This window comes from Bombina bombina, chromosome 2 (genome assembly GCF_027579735.1).
Source record: "Bombina bombina isolate aBomBom1 chromosome 2, aBomBom1.pri, whole genome shotgun sequence".
NCBI lineage: Eukaryota > Metazoa > Chordata > Amphibia > Anura > Bombinatoridae > Bombina > Bombina bombina.
Genome location: NC_069500.1, coordinates 1420490209 through 1420507793, shown reverse-complemented (window position 1 = coordinate 1420507793; position 17585 = coordinate 1420490209).

Sequence of the window (17585 nt, the reverse complement as noted above, 5' to 3'; positions counted from 1 at the left end):
AATCTGTTCGTAGTACCCAAAAAGGAGGAAACTTTTCGACCAATCCTAGATCTAAAATGTTTAAACAGTTTTCTCAAAGTGCCATCCTTCAAAATGGAGACTATACGTTCCATTCTTCTCTTAAAGGATGCATACCTTCATGTTCCTATTCACAGGGATCATAACAAGTTTCTGAGACAATCACTGCCAGTTTATAGCTCTTCCATTCGGTCTTGCCACAGCCCCCAGAATTTTTTCAATGGTCCTGGGAGCTCTTTTAGCTGTGCTTCGATTTTGGGGGATTGCAGTGGCTCTTTATCTGGATGATATTCTGGTTCAGGCACCATCTTTTCAACAAGCAGAATCTCATATGGAGATCTTGTCTTTTCTTCTATCCCACGGATGGAAATTGAATCAGGAAAAAAGTTTTCTGGTTCCAGCCACAAGGGTCGTATTTGTGGGAACCATAATAGACTCCCTGTTAATGAAGATTTTTCTGACGGAGGTCAGAAAGAAAAAGATTTTCGACTCTTGTCTTGCCCTTCAGTCCTTTCCACAGCCATCAGTGGCTCAATGTATGGAGGTAATAGGTCTAATGGTGGCTTCCATGGACATCATCCCGTTTGCTCGGTTTCATCTCAGACCTTTGCAGTTATGCATGCTCAGACAATGAAATGAGGACTATACGGATCTGTCTCCTCGTATAGCCCTAGATAAGGAATCAATAGACTCTCTTCTGTGGTGGCTTTCTCAGGACCATCTCTCCCAGGGTACTTGCTTCCGCAGACCCTCCTGGGTGATTGTGACCACAGATGCCAGCCTTCTAGGTTGGGGAGCAGTATGGGGCTCGTTTAAGGCTCAGGGCTTATGGACTTGGGAGGAGTCAGCCCTGCCCATAAATATCTTGGAGCTGAGAGCAATTTTCAATGCTCTTCTAGTCTGGCCTCAGTTAGCCTTAGCCCAGTTTATCAGATTCCAGTCTGACAACATAACCTCAGTGGCCTACATCAACCACCAGGGGGGAACTCAGAGTTCCTTGGCCATGATAGAGGTGGCCCGAATTATTCAGTGGGTGGAGACCCACAACTGCTGTCTTTCTGCAATCCACATCCCAGGTGTGGACAATTGGGAAGCGGATTTTCTGAGCAGACAGACTTTTCATCCCGTGGAGTGGGAACTTCATCCGTATGTGTTTTACAGCTTGACCCTCAAGTGGGGACAGCCAGAATTAGATCTCATGACTTCTAGTCAGAATGCCAAACTTCCAAAATACGGCTCGAGATCAAGGGATCCGCAGGAATTTCTGATTGATGCTCTGGCAGTTTGTGGAATTTCAGTCTAGCATACCCGTTTCCTCCGTTCACTCTCCTTCGAAGAATCATTGCTCGAATCCAGCAGGAAAGAGCGTCTGTGATTTTCATAGCCCTAGCGTGGCCTCACAGGATTTGGTTTGCTGACCTAGTGGAAATGTCATCCTTTCCACCTTAGAAACTCCCTCTGAGGAAGGACCTTCTACTTCAGGGTCCCTTCCTTCATCCAAATCTCATTTCTCTGAAGTTGTCTGCTTGGAGATTGAACACTCAGTTTTATCGAAGCGTGGAGTCGGTCATTGAGACCTTGATTCAGGCTCGTAGGCCTGTTACTCGCAGGATCTACCATAAGATCTGGTGTAAATACTTGAATTGGTGTGAATCCAAAGGTTACTCTTGGAGTAGAGTAAGGATTCCTAGAATTTTGTCCTTTCTCCAGGATGGTCTGGAGAAGGGTTTGTCTGCTAGTACTCTAAAGGGTCAGATTTCGGCTTTGTCTATATTGTTTACATAATATATTGTACATAAATGCTTGGCGGATGTGCCAGACGTGCAATCTTTTTTTCAGGCCTTAGTCAGCATTCGGCCTGTGTTTAAACCTGTTACTCCTCCATGGAGTCTTAACCTTGTTCTTAAATTTTTACAGCATGCTCCGTTTGAGCCTATGCATTCTTTAGATATTAAGTTGTTAACTTGGAAAGTTTTGTTTCTTGTTGCTATTTCTTCTGCTCGGAGGGTTTCTGAACTCTATGCTTTACAGTTTGATTCCCCTTATATTATATTCCATTCTGATAAGGTGGTTCTGCATACTAAGTTTGGTTTCCTGCCCAAGGTTGTTTTGGTCAAGAATATTAATCAGGAAATTGTTGTACCGTCTTTGTGTCCTAATCCTTCTTCTCACAAAGAATGTTTGTTACATAATCTGGATGTTGTGCGTGCACTAAAATTTTATTTGCAAGCAACTAAGTACTTTCGTCAGTCTTCTGCATTTTTTGGGGGGGAAACGCAAGGGTCAGAAAGCTACGACTACTTCTCTTTCCCTATGGCTGAGATGTGTTATTCGCTTGGCATATGAGACTGCTGGACAGCAACCTCCTGAGAAAATCACAGCTCATTCCATGAGGGCTGTTTCTACTTCCTAGGCTTTCAAAAATGAAGCTTCTGTGGAGCAGATTGCCAAGGCTGCAACTTGGTCATCTTTGCACACTTTTTCCAAATTCTATAAATTCAATACTTTTGCCTCGGCTGGGGCTTCTTTTGGGAGAAAGGTTCTTCAAGCAGTGGTGCCTTCTGTTTAGGTTACCTGTCTTGTCCCTCCCTTATCATCTGTGTCCTCTAGCTTGGGTCTTGATTCCCAACAGTAATTATAGATGATCCGTGGGCTCAGGTGTCATTAGAAAGAAAAAAAAATTATGCTTACGGCCCTCCCTGTATTTTCAGACAGTTTATTTTTTTATATAAACCTCAGGCACCTCTGCACCTTATGTTACTCCTTTCTCTCCTTTCCCTTTGGTCGAATGACTGGGGATTGTGGGTAAGGGAGTGATATTTAACAGCTTTGCTGTGGTGCTCTTTGCCTCCTCCTGCTCGCCAGGAGTGATATTCCCAACAGTAATTATAGATGATCCGTGGACTCACCGTGTCAAGAAATAAATACATTTATCAGGTAAGCATACATTTTGCTTTTATCACTTCCTTGATATAACTTTGACTATAATCCAGGCTGGCATAATCTTTATACCAACGCTGATGAAGTATCTCACTTATTGTAAGAAGTACAATGTACTCAGGCTAAATGGGCTCAGGCTAAATCTACCATCATGGAGTTGGCGCTTATGGCTGAGCATTGGTGTGTAACATATGCAGAATTCAAACAGTACAACAAAATACTGTCCGCTGTGTGACAAAAATGTCCCAAAGTCCAATCCAATGTACATTCCCCAATAAGGCTTTTTCAGATAAATAATTTAATTAGCTCTGGACTGTGACCGACCCTTGTTTGCCAAACTGTACTGATGATGTATAAATGTTGTGTGTATAACTTAGTTATTTTTTATTGATTGGCTAGGCATTTAGTTATTTAAATGAACAAAAAAAGTCAAACACCCTTCCAAAATAAGGTTTTTATATAGCAATTCATAGAGCATGGAAGGGAGGTTATGCTTCTTACAATTTACTATATAAAGTTAAAACGTGAATATTTATGACTCTTTTATTTCTCTTTTTAAGGCATATGATGGCTTTGCCAGACTAGGTATACCACAGTTACTGGAACCACCAGATTTAGATGCCTTTGTTCTGCCAAACAAATTCATGGTAATTCAATATCTTCATGAAATTCAAACATACTTTAAGAGCTGTGAAGTGAGTGCGCTTAATACTGCAGAACAAAGTGACATCACCATGAAAGCAGATGCCCCTTGTAAGACAAGTGGTCTGAATGAGCAAGAAACCATGCTAGACAAAGTGCCCTTTGCATACAGTAGCAATGGGTCTGAAAACACAACTCACGACAAACAGGTGAGACCTTTACAGGCTATAAAGTGTAGATATTTAACTCAAAGTTTACTGATTTAAAAGGACATTAAATAAATAATAGATATAAAAATGTATTCAAAGCAGAGATTAGTCTGAGAATATTATGCAGGTGTATTTTTTGTAATTATATTCATTAAATATTGAACAAAAACATTTTTAAATGTTAGGAGCCTATAAAGCAATGGGCGCGGCCATGTTTTAACATAGGTGTCCTCTGCTGGCCAATCAGGGACAGTTATAAATGTGTCACTAGAGTGTACAACCAATGAATATGTGCCATATAGCAGTGTTAAGTCTGGTATCTGCACTTCCACTTTTAATAGCAATTGAAAAGCCCACAATGTAGTTAAAGGTCCACTAAACCCAAAATCTTTCTTTCATGATTCAAATAGAACATACAAATTTAAACAACATTACAATTTACTTCTATTATTTATTTTGCTTCATTTTTGAGATATCCTTATTTGAAGAAAAAGAAATGCACATGGGTGAGCCAATCACATGAGACTTCTATGTGCAGCAACCAATCAGCAGCTACTGAGCATATCTAGATATGCTTTTCAGCAAAGAATATCAAGAGAATAAAACAAATTAGATAATAGAAGTAAATTAGAGAGATGTTTAAAAATGTATTCTCTTTCTAAATCATGAAAGAAAAAATGTGGGTATCATGGCCCTTTAAATTACATGGAAAGAGGCAAAATAAATAATGGAAGTTTATTGCAAAGTTATACGTAACTATTTATAGGTTTTATTTTACTAGATATAATTAAACATTTTATATTACAATCTCAAAGTGTTAAATGTCCCTTTAATCTAAAATAAACTTTATTGTGTCTGTGCTTGCTATCGCCTAGATAAAGAGTTCTGCGTTAGCCTTAAAAAGCAGCGTTGAGAGGTCCCAATGCTGCTTTTTAACGCCCGCTAGTATTACGAGTCTGGCAGGTACAGGTGTACTGCTCACTTTTCTTCTGCGACTTTTGGCTACCGCAAATCCTCTTACGTCAATTGCGTATCCTATCATTTTAATGGGATTTTCCTAACGCCGGTATTACGAGTCTTGGAAGAAGTGAGCGGTACACCCTCTCCTGTCAAGACTCCTACCGCATTTAAAAGTCAGTAGTTAAGAGTTTTATGGGCTAACGCCGGAACATAAAACTCTTAACTAAAGTGCTAAAAAGTACACTAACACCCATAAACTACCTAGTAACCCCTAAACCGAGGCCCCCCCCACATCGCAAACACTATAATAAAATTTAAACCCCTAATCTGCCGACCAGACGTCACCGCCAATATACTAAATGTATTAATCCCTAAACCGCCGCACTCCCACCTCGCAAACACTATAATAAATTTTATTAACCCCTAATCTGCCAATCAGCCAATCGAATTGACCTTGCATTCTATTGGCTGATCGGAACAGCCAATAGAATGCAAGGTCAATCCGACTGGCTGATTGAATCAGCCAATCAGATTTTTCCTACCTTAATTCCGATTGGCTGATAGAATCCTATCAGCCAATCGGAATTCGAGGGACGCCATCTTGGATGACGTCATTTAAAGGAACCGTCATTCGTCATTAGTCCGTCGGCCAGGAAGGATGTTTCGCTTCGAAGGTCTTCAAGATGCTGCCTCTCCACTCCGGAAGGATGAAGAAAAAAGATGCCGCTTGGATGAAGACTTTTGCCGGATGGAGGACCTCTTCTGCCCTGATCGGATCGAGACTTCTGCCGGATGGAGGACCACATCGCCCGGATTGGATGAAGATTTCGGCCCGGCTGGGTGAAGACGGCTCAAGGTAGGGTGATCTTCAGGGGGCTAGTGTTAGGTTTTTTTAAGGGGGGGTTGGGGTGGGTTTTATTATTGTATTTTTTTTTTACAGGTAAAAGAGCTGATTACTTTGGAGCAATGCCCCGCAAAAAGCCCTTTTAAGGACTGGTAAAAGAGCTGATTACTTTGGGGCAATGCCCCGCAAAAAGCCCTTTTAAGGGCTGTTTGTAATTTAGTATAGGGTAGGGAATTTTATTATTTTGGGGGGCTTTTTATTTTATTAGGGGGATTAGATTAGGTGTAATTAGTTTAAAATATTGTAATTTCTTTTTTTATTCTCGTAATTTAGTTTATTTTATTTAATTGTAATTAGTTTAATTTAATTTAGGTAATTAATTTAATTATAGAGTAGTGTTAGGTGTAATTGTAACTTAGGTTAGGGTTTATTTTACATGTATATTTGTATTTATTTTATCTAGATAGTTATTAAATAGTTAATAACCATTTAATAACAATTGTACCTAGTTAAAATAAATACAAAGTTGCCTGTAAAATAAAAATAAATCCTATAATAGCAATAATGTAACTATTAGTTATATTGTAGCTATATTAGGGTTTATTTTATAGGTAAGTATTTAGTTTTAAATAGGAATAATTTATTAAATTATAGTAATTTTATTTATATTTATTAAAAATAGATTTAAGTTAGGGGGGTGTTAGGGTTAGGGTTAGACTTAGGTTTAGGGGGTTAATACATTAATATAGTAGCGGCGACATGGGGGGGCGGCAGATTAGGGGTTAATAATTGTAGGTATGTGGCGGCGACATTGGGGGCCGCAGATTAGGGGTTAATATATATAATGTAGGTGGCGGCAGTGTTAGGGGCAGCAGATTAGGGGTTCATAGCATAGGTATAATGTAGGTGGCGGCGGTGTCCGGAGCAGCAGATTAGGGGTTAATAATATAATCTAGGTGGCGAGGATGTCGAGGGCAGCAGATTAGGGGTTAATAAGTATAAGGTTAGGGGTGTTTAGACTTTGGGTTCATGTAAGGGTGTTAGGTGTAGACTTAGAAAGTATTTCCCATAGGAAACAATGGGGCTGCATTAGAAGCTGGACGCTGCTTTTTTGCAGGTGTTATTTTTTTTTTCAGCCGTCTCAGTCCCATGGGGAAATCCTATGGGGAAATCGTGCACAAGCACGTTTTAGCCAGTTTACCGCTAACGTAAGCAGCGATGGTATTACTGTGAGAAGTGGAGCTAAATTTGCTCAACGCTCACTTTTCTGAGTCTAACGCAGCCATTCAGAAAACTTGTAATACCAGCGTTGTTTAAAGTCAGCGCTGGATAAAAAGGCTCGTTAGCAACGCACGGCTTTACAAAAAAAACTAGTAATCTAGCAGTTCGTAAATGTTCCTTTAATCTCACATACACATTATAAAGTCTGTGTTTGGTATGTAAATGTCCCTTTAATCTCACATACACATTATAAAGTTCATGTTTGGTATGTAAATGTCCCTTTAATCTCACATACACATTATAAAGTCTGTGTTTGGTATGTAAATGTCCCTTTAATCTCACATACACATTATAAAGTCTGTGTTTTGTATGTAAATGTCCCTTTAATATCACATACACATTATAAAGTCTGTGTTTTGGTATGTAAATGTCTCTTTAATCTCACATACACATTATAAAGTCTGTGTTTGGTATGTGAATGTCCCCTTTAATCTCACATACACATTATAAAGTCTGTGTTTGGTATGTAAATGTCCCTTTAATCTCACATTATAAGAGTATGTGTTTGGTATGTAAATGTCCCTTTAATCTCACAATTATAAAGTCTGTTGTTTTGGTATGTAAATGTCCCTTTAATCTCACATACACATTATAAAGTCTGTGTTTTGGTATGTGAATGTCCCTTTAATCTCACATACACATTATAAAGTCTGTGTTTGGTATGTAAATGTCCCTTTAATCTCACATACACATTATAAAGTTGCTGTTTTGGTATGTAAATACCCTTTAATCTCACATACACATTATAAAGTCTGTTGTTTGGTATGTAAATGTCCCTTTAATCTCACATACACATTATAAAGTCTGTGTTTGGTATGTAAATGTCCCTTTAATCTCACATACACATTATAAAGTCTTGTGTTTGGTATGTAAATGTCCCTTAATCTCACATACACATTATAAAGTATTGTTTTGGTATGTAATATCCCTTTAATCTCACATACACATTATAAAGTCTGTTGTTTGGTATGTAAATGTCCCTTTAATCTCACATACACATTATAAAGTCTGTGTTTTGGTATGTAAATAGTCCCTTTAATCTCACATACACATTATAAAGTCTGTTGTTTTGGTATGTAAATAGTCCCTTTAATCTCACATACACATTATAAAGTCTGTGTTTGGTAGTAAATATCCTTTAATCTCACATACACATTATAAAGTCTGTGTTTGGTATGTAAATGTCCCTTTAATCTCACATACACATTATAAAGTCTGTGTTTTGGTATGTAAATGTCCCTTTAATCTCACATACACATTATAAAGTCTGTTGTTTGGTATGTAAATGTCCCTTTAATCTCACATACACATTATAAAGTCCTGTGTTTTGTATGTGAATATCCCTTTAATCTCACATACACATATAAAGTCTGTTGTTTGGTAATGTAAATTGTCCCTTTAATCTCACATACACATTATAAAGTCTTGTGTTTGGTATGTAAATGTCCCTTTAATCTCACATACACATTATAAAGTCTGTGTTTGGTATGTAAATGTCCCTTTAATCTCACATACACATTATAAAGTCTGTGTTTGGTATGTAATGTCCTTTAATCTCACATACACCTCTATAAAGTCTGTGTTTGGTATGTAAATGTCCCTTTAATCTCACATACACATTATAAAGTCTGTGTTTGGTATGTAAATGTCCCTTTAATCTTCACATACACATTTATAAAGATGTGTTTGGTATGTAAATGTCCCTTTAATCTCACAACCTTATAAAGTATGTGTTTGGTATGTAAATGTCCCCTTTAATCTCACTACACATTATAAAGTCTGTGTTTGGTATGTAATGTCCCCTTTAATCTCACATACACTTTATAAAGTCTGTTGGTTTGGTATGTAAATGTCCCTTTAATCTCAATACACATTATAAAGCTCTGTGTTTGGTATGTAAATGTCCCTTTAATATCACATACAATTATAAAGTCTGTGTTTGGTATGTAAATGTCCTTTAATCTCACATACACATTATAAAGTCTGGTGTTTGGTATGTAAATGTCCCTTTAATCTCACATACACATATAAAAGTCGTGTTTGGTATGTAATATCCCTTTAATCTCACATTATAAGTCTGTGTTTGGTGAAATGTTTTAATCTACACATTATAAAGTCTGTGTTTGGTATGTAAATGTCCCTTTAATCTCACATACACATTATAAAGTTTGTGTTTGGTATGTAAATGTCCCTTTAATCTCACATACACATTAAAAGTATGTGTTTGGTATGTAAATGTCCCTTTAATCTCACATGCACATTATAAAGTCTGTGTTTGGTATGTAAATGTCCCTTTAATGTCACATTATAAAGTATGTGTTTGGTATGTAAATGCCCCTTTAATCTCTCATACACATGATAAAGTTTGTGTTTGGTATGTAAATGTCCCTTTAATCTCACATACACATTATAAAGTCTGTGTTTGGTATGTAAATGTCCCTTTAATCTCACATACACATTATAAAGTCTGTGTTTGGTATGTAAATGTCCCTTTAATCTCACATACACATTATAAAGTCTGTTGTTTGGTATGTAAATGTCCCTTTAATCTCACATGCACATTAAAAAGTCCGTGTTTGGTATGTAAATGTCCCTTTAATCTCACATTATAAAGTATGTGTTTGGTATGCAAATGTCCCTTTAATCTCACATTATAAAGTCTGTGTTTGGTATGTAAATATCCCTTTAATCTCACATACACATTTATAAAGTCTGTGTTTGGTATGTAAATGTCCCTTTAATCTCACATACACATTAAAAAAGTCTGTGTTTGGTATGTAAATGTCCCTTTAATCTCACATACACATTATAAAGTATGTGTTTGGTATGTAAATGTCCCTTTAATCTCACATACAGACTATAAAGTCTGCGTTCAGTATGTAAATGTCCCTTTAATCTCACATGCACATTATAAAGTCTGTTGTTTGGTATGTAAATGTCCCTTTAATCTCACATACACATTATAAAGTCTGTGTTTGGCATGTAAATGTCCCTTTAATCTCACATACACATTATAAAGTATGTGTTTGGTATGTAAATGTCCCTTTAATCTCACATACAGATTATGAAGTCTGTGTTTGGTACGTAAATGTCCCTTTAATCTCACATGCACATTATAAAGTCTGTTGTTTGGTATGTAAATGTCCCTTTAATCTCACATACACATTATAAAGTCTGTTGTTTGGTATGTAAATGTCCCTTTAATCTCACATACACATTATAAAGTCTGTGTTTGGTATGTAAATGTCCCTTTAATCTCACATACACATTATAAAGTCTGTGTTTGGTATGTAAATGTCCCTTTAATCTCACATACACATTATAAAGTATGTGTTTGGTATGTAAATGTCCCTTTAATCTCACATACACATTATAAAGTTTATGTTTTGTATGTAAATGTCCCTTTAATCTCACATTATAAAGTCTGTGTTTGGTATGTAAATATCCCTTTAATCTCACATACACATTTATAAAGTCTGTGTTTGGTATGTAAATGTCCCTTTAATCTCACATACACATTAAAAAAGTCTGTGTTTGGTATGTAAATGTCCCTTTAATCTCACATACACATTATAAAGTATGTGTTTTGTATATAAATGTCCCTTTAATCTCACATACAGATTATAAAGTCTGCGTTCAGTATGTAAATGTCCCTTTAATCTCACATGCACATTATAAAGTCTGTTGTTTTGTATGTAAATGTCCCTTTAATCAAACATACACATTATAAAGTCTGTGTTTGGTATGTAAATGTCCCTTTAATCTCACATACACATTGCAAAGTCTGTGTTTGGTATGTAAATGTCCCTTTAATCTCACATACACATTATAAAGTCTGTTGTTTGGTATGTAAATGTCCCTTTAATCTCACATACACATTATAAAGTCTGTTGTTTGGTATGTAAATGTCCCTTTAATCTCACATACACATTATAAAGTCTGTGTTTTGTATGTAAATATCCCTTTAATCTCACATACACATTATAAAGTCTGTTGTTTGGTATGTAAATGTCCCTTTAATCTCACATACACATTATAAAGTATGTGTTTGGTATGTAAATGTCCCTTTAATCTCACATACACATTATAAAGTCTGTGTTGGGTATGTAAATGTCCCTTTAATCTCACATACACATTATAAAGTCTGTGTTGGGTATGTAAATGTCCCTTTAATCTCACATACACATTATAAAGTCTGTGTTTGGTATGTAAATGTCCCTTTAATCTCACATACACATTATAAAGTCTGTGTTTGGTATGTAAATGTCCCTTTAATCTCACATACACATTATAAAGTCTGTGTTTGGTATGTAAATGTCCCTTTAATCTCACATACACATTATAAAGTCTTTGTTTGGTATGTAAATGTCCCTTTAATCTCACATACACATTATAAAGTCTGTGTTTGGTATGTAAATGTCCCTTTAATCTCACATACACATTATAAAGTCTGTGTTTGGTATGTAAATGTCTCTTTAATCTCACATACACATTATAAAGTCTGTGTTTGGTATGTAAATGTCCCTTTAATCTCACATACACATTATAAAGTCTGTCGCCTAGATTACGAGTTTTGCATTAGAGGCTGTGCGGTGCTAACGAGCAGTTTTCACTCACCGCTCACTTACCTGCAGCGCTGGTATAACGAGTTTTCAGAAACCCGTTATTAATAGACAAAAAGTGAGCGTTGAGTAAAATTTAGCTCTACATCTCACTGTAATACCAGCGCTGCTTACGGTAACGGTGAGCTGGTGTAACGTGCTCGTGCACGATTTCCCCATAGGAATCAACGGGGAGAGCCGGCTGAAAAAAAAATCTAACTGACAAAAAGCAGCGTAAATCTCAGTAACGCAGCCCCATTGATTCCTACGGGGAAATAAAAGTTATGTTTACACGTAACACCCTAAAATGAACCCCAAGTCTAAACACCCCTAATCATACACTTATTAACCCCTAATCTGCCGCCCCCAACATCGCCGCCACCTACATTATATTATTAAACCCTAATCTGCCGCTCCAGACACCGTCGCCACCTACATTATATTATTAACCCCTAATCTACCGCTCCAGACACCGCCGCCACCTACATTATACTTATAAACCCCTAATCTGCCGCCCCCAAACGTCGCCGCCACTATATTAAAATTATTAACCTCTAAACCTAACCCTAACACCCACTAACTTAAATATAATTTAAATAAATCTAAATAAAATTACAATTATTAACTAAATTATTCCTATTTAAAACTAAATACTTACCTATAAAATAAACCCTAAGCTAGCTACAATATAACTAATAGTTACATTGTATCTAGCTTAGGGTTTATTTTTATTTTACAGGCAAGTTTGTATTTATTTTAACTAGGTAGAATAGTTACTAAATAGTTATTAACTATTTAATAACTACCTAGCTAAAATAAATACAAATTTACCTGTAAAATAAAACCTAACCTAAGTTACACTAACACCTAACACTACACTATAATTAAATAAATTAACTAAATCAAATACAATTACCTAAATTAAATTAAATTAGCTAAAGTACACAAAAAAACACTAAATTACAGAAAATAATAAAGAAAATTACAGATATTTATAATTAGACCTAATCTTATAGCCCTATTAAAAAAAAAGCCCCTCCCCCCAAAATAAAAAAACCCTAGCCTAAACTAAACAACCAATAGCCCTTAAAAGGGCCTTTTGCGGGGCATTGCCCCAAAGTAATCAGCTCTTTTACGTGTAAAAAAAAAATACAAACAACCCCCCCAACAGTAAAACCCACCACCCACACAACCAACCCCCCAAATAAAACCCTATCTAAAAAAACCTAAGCTCCCCATTGCCCTGAAAAGGGCATTCGGATGGGCATTGCCCTTAAAAGGGCAGTTAGCTCTTTTGCCGCCCAAAGTCCCTAACCTAAAAATAAAACTTACCCAATACACCCTTAAAAAAAAACCCAACACTAACCCCCTGAAGATCAACTTACCGGGAGAGTTCTTTATCCAAGCCTGGCGAAGTGGTCCTCCAGACAGGCAGAAGTCTTCATCCAGACGGCATTTTCTATCTTCATCTATGCGGAGTGGGTCCATCTTCAAGACATCCGACGCGGAGCATCCTCTTCATCCGACGATGATGGGGTTTTATTTGGGGGGTTGGTTGTGTGGGTGGTGGGTTTTACTGTTGGGGTGGTTGTTTGTATTTTTTTTACAGGTAAAAGAGCTGATTACTTTGGGGCAATGCCCCGCAAAAGGCAATTTTAAGGGCTATTGGTAGTTTAGTTTAAGCTAGGGTTTTTTGTTTTTTTTTGGGGGGGGGGTATTTTTATTTTAATAGGGGTATTAGATTAGGTACAATTAGTTTAAATTTCTGAAATTTGTTTATTATTTTCTGTAATTTAGTGTGTTTTGTTTTGTGTACTTTAGCTAATTTAATTTGTGTGGGTGGTGGGTTTTACTATTGGGGGGTTGTTTGTATTTTTTTTTACAGGTAAATCAGCGGATTATTTTGGGGCAATGCTGTCAGGGTTTTTTCCCTGTTTTGCTTGCCATGTGCTGCTGGCAGTCATTTTATTCACCTCTCTTGCTGAACTCTGGTGCATTGTGGGGGATTGTGCTGCTCATTTCCTGCAATTCCTTTTATGGCCAGACTAATGTACATCATCCATGTGAGACAGGATGCAGTCTCAAAATTGTGATGTCATCACTTATTATTTAAAGGGCCTCTGTTCAGTATGCTTTGCCTTTGCGTTGTCTCAGACCTGTTTGTGAGAGTTCCTGTGTATTACCTTGCTGTCTGACGTCCTTCCTGGTTCCTGATTCTGGCTCGTCTGACTACTTGCTTTGGCTCCTGACTCGGCTTGTCTGACTACCAGCTCTGGTTTTGACTCCTGGCTTGTTATTTGACTTGTGGACTTTTTATTATTTTTTGCTATTAATAAAGGTGAGATTATTTTTGCACTTCTCGTCTCAGTCTGATTCCTGGCACCCTGACAAATGCCCCGCAAAAGGCCCTTTTAAGGGCTTTTGGTATTTCAGTTTAGGCTTGGGTTTCTTTTTTTTTTAGGGGGGGGGGGTTTATTTTAATAAGGCTATTAGATTAGGTGTAATTAGTTTAAAATTCTGTAATTTGTTTATTATTTTCTGTAATTTAGTGTTTGTTTTTTGTGTACTTTAGCTAATTTAATTTAATTTAGGTAATTGTATTTAATTTAGTTATTTAATTATAGTGTAGTGTTAGGTGAAATTGTAACTTAGGTTAGGTTTCATTTTACAGGTAAATTTGTATTTATTTTAGCTAGGTAGTTAGTAAATAGTTAATAACTATTTAATAACTATTCTACCTAGTTAAAATAAATACAAACGTGCCTGTAAAATAAAAATAAATCCTAAGCTAGATACAATGTAACTATTAGTTATATTGTAGCCAGCTTAGGGTTTATTTTACAGGTAAGTATTTCGTTTTAAATAGGAATGATTTAGTTACTGATAGGAATTTTTAGTTAGATTTCTTTTAATTATATTTAAGTTAGGGGGTGTTAGGGTTAGGGTTAGACTTAGATTTACGGGTTAATAACTTTAATATAGTGGTGGCGACATTGGGGGTGGCAGATTAGGGGTTAATAAATGTAGGTAGGTGGCAGCGATGTTAGGGACGGCAGATTAGGGGTTTATAATAGTGTTTGCGAGGCGGAAGTGTGGCGGTTTAGGGGTTAATATATTTATTATAGTGGCGGCGATGTCCGGTTCGGCAGATTAGGGGTTCAAATTTTTCTTTTAGTGTTTGCGATGTGGGAAGGCCTCGGTTAACGGGTTAATATGTAGTTTATGGGTGTTAGTGTACTTTTTAGCACTTTAGTTAAGAGTTTTATGCTATGGCTTTGTAGTGTAAAACTCTTAACTACTAACTTTAAAATGCGGTACCAGTCTTGTCAGGAGAGTGTCTACCGCTCACTTTTTGGCAGACTCGTAATACCGGCGCTATGCAATTCCCTTTTAAAAGAGGATACGCAATTTACGTAAGTGGATTTGCGGTATTGCCAAGTCTGGCCAAAAAAGTGAACGGTACACCTGTACCTGTAAGACTCGTAATGCCAGCGGGCATTAAAAAGAAGCGTTAGGACCGGCTAACGCTGATTTTTAAGCCTAACGCAAAACTCGTAATCTAGTCATGTGTTTGGTATGTAAATGTACCTTTTTATCTCACATACACTTTATAGTGACTTTGCTTCTTATTTAAGGAAAACATTTTTAGGTGATAATTGCTTTGAATTTTTAGCAAAATTGTGTAAATAAAAATGTGCAGTGTTCATCAGCTAATTAATTATTTTATCCTCATTTACAATCCAGGCATCTTACTTGTTTGTTTTTGATAGTTGATGAGTCATGACAGCATCTTTATTTTTAATAAAATTACTGCACTCGGCAGTATTTTGGAGGTAAAGTTAGTCGGAGTGGGGAGTTTGAAAAACAACGGCACTAAAAAGTGCCTTTACATTGCGGTCAATGGGAACTGTGTGTTCCCAGTAAATATGTGCATGCTCATATACATATATATTTGTGTGCTAATGTGTGTAAATATACATAAATATATATGTATATCAGCATGTACATATATATTTGTTTGCTAATGTGTGTAAATAAACTTTTTAACACAAAAATGTATATGTATATCAGCATGTACATATATATTTGTTTGCTAATGTGTGTAAATAAACTTTTTAACACAAAAATGTATATGTATATCAGCATGTACATATATATTTGTTTGCTAATGTGTGTAAATAAACTTTTTAACACAAAAATGTATATGTATATCAGCATGTACATATATATTTGTTTGCTAATGTGTGTAAATAAACTTTTTAACACAAAAATGTATATGTATATCAGCATGTACATATATATTTGTGTGCTAATGTGTGCAAATACACATAAATATATATGTATATCAGCATGTACATATATATTTGTTTGCTAATGTGTGTAAATAAACTTTTTAACACAAAAATGTATATGTATATCAGCATGTACATATATATTTGTGTGCTAATGTGTGTAAATACACTTATTAACACATAAATATATATGTATATCAGCATGAACATAAATATTTGTGTGCTAATGTGTGTAAATACACTTATTAACACATAAATATATATGTATATCAGCATGTACATATATATTTGTGTGCTAATGTGTGCAAATACACTTATTAACACATAAATAGATATGTATATCAGCATGTACATATATATGTGTGTGCTAATGTGTGTAAATACACTTATTAACACATAAATATATATGTATATCAGCATGTACATATATATTTGTGTGCTAATGTGTGTAAATACACTTATTAACACATAAATATATATGTATACCAGCATGTACATATATATTTGTGTGCTAATGTGTGTAAATACACTTATTAACACATAAATATATATGTATATCAGCATGAACATATATATTTGTGTGCTAATGTGTGTAAATACACTTATTAACACATAAATATATATGTATATCAGCATGTACATATATATTTGTGTGCTAATGTGTGTAAATACACATAAATATATATGTATATCAGCATGTAAATATATATCTGTGTGCTAATGTGTGTAAATACACATAAATATATAAGTATACCAGAATGTACATATATATTTGTGTGCTAATGTGTGTAAATACACTTATTAACACATAAATATATATGTATATCAGCATGAACATATATATGTGTGTGCTAATGTGTGTAAATACACATAAATATATATGTATATCAGCATGAACATATATATTTGTGTGCTAATGTGTGTAAATACACATAAATATATATGTATATCAGCATGTAAATATATATCTGTGTGCTAATGTGTGTAAATACACTTATTAACACATAAATATATATGTATATCAGCATGAACATATATATTTGTGTGCTAATGTGTGTAAATACACTTATTAACACATAAATATATATGTATATCAGGCATGAACATATATATTTGTGTGCTAATGTGTGTAAATACACTTATTAACACATAAATATATATGTATATCAGCATGAACATATATATTTGTGTGCTAATGTGTGTAAATACACTTATTAACACATAAATATATATGTATACCAGCATGTACATATATATTTGTGTGCTAATATGTGTAAATACACTTATTAACACATAAATATATATGTATATCAGCATGAACATATATATTTGTGTGCTAATGTGTGTAAATACACATAAATATATATGTATATCAGCATGAACATATATATTTGTGTGCTAATGTGTGTAAATACACATAAATATATATGTATATCAGCATGAACATATATATTTGTGTGCTAATGTGTGTAAATACACTTATTAACACATAAATATATATGTATGTTAGCATGTACATAAATATTTGTGTGCTAATGTGTGTAAATACACTTATTAACACATAAATATATATGTATACCAGCATGTACATATATATGTGTGTGCTAATGTGTGTAAATACACTTATTAACACATAAATATATATGTATGTCAGCATGTACATATATATTTGTGTGCTAATGTGTGTAAATATATGTATATCAGCATGTTCATATATATTTGTGTGCTAATGTATGTAAATACACTTATTAACACATAAATATATATGTATATCAGCATGAACATATATATTTGTGTG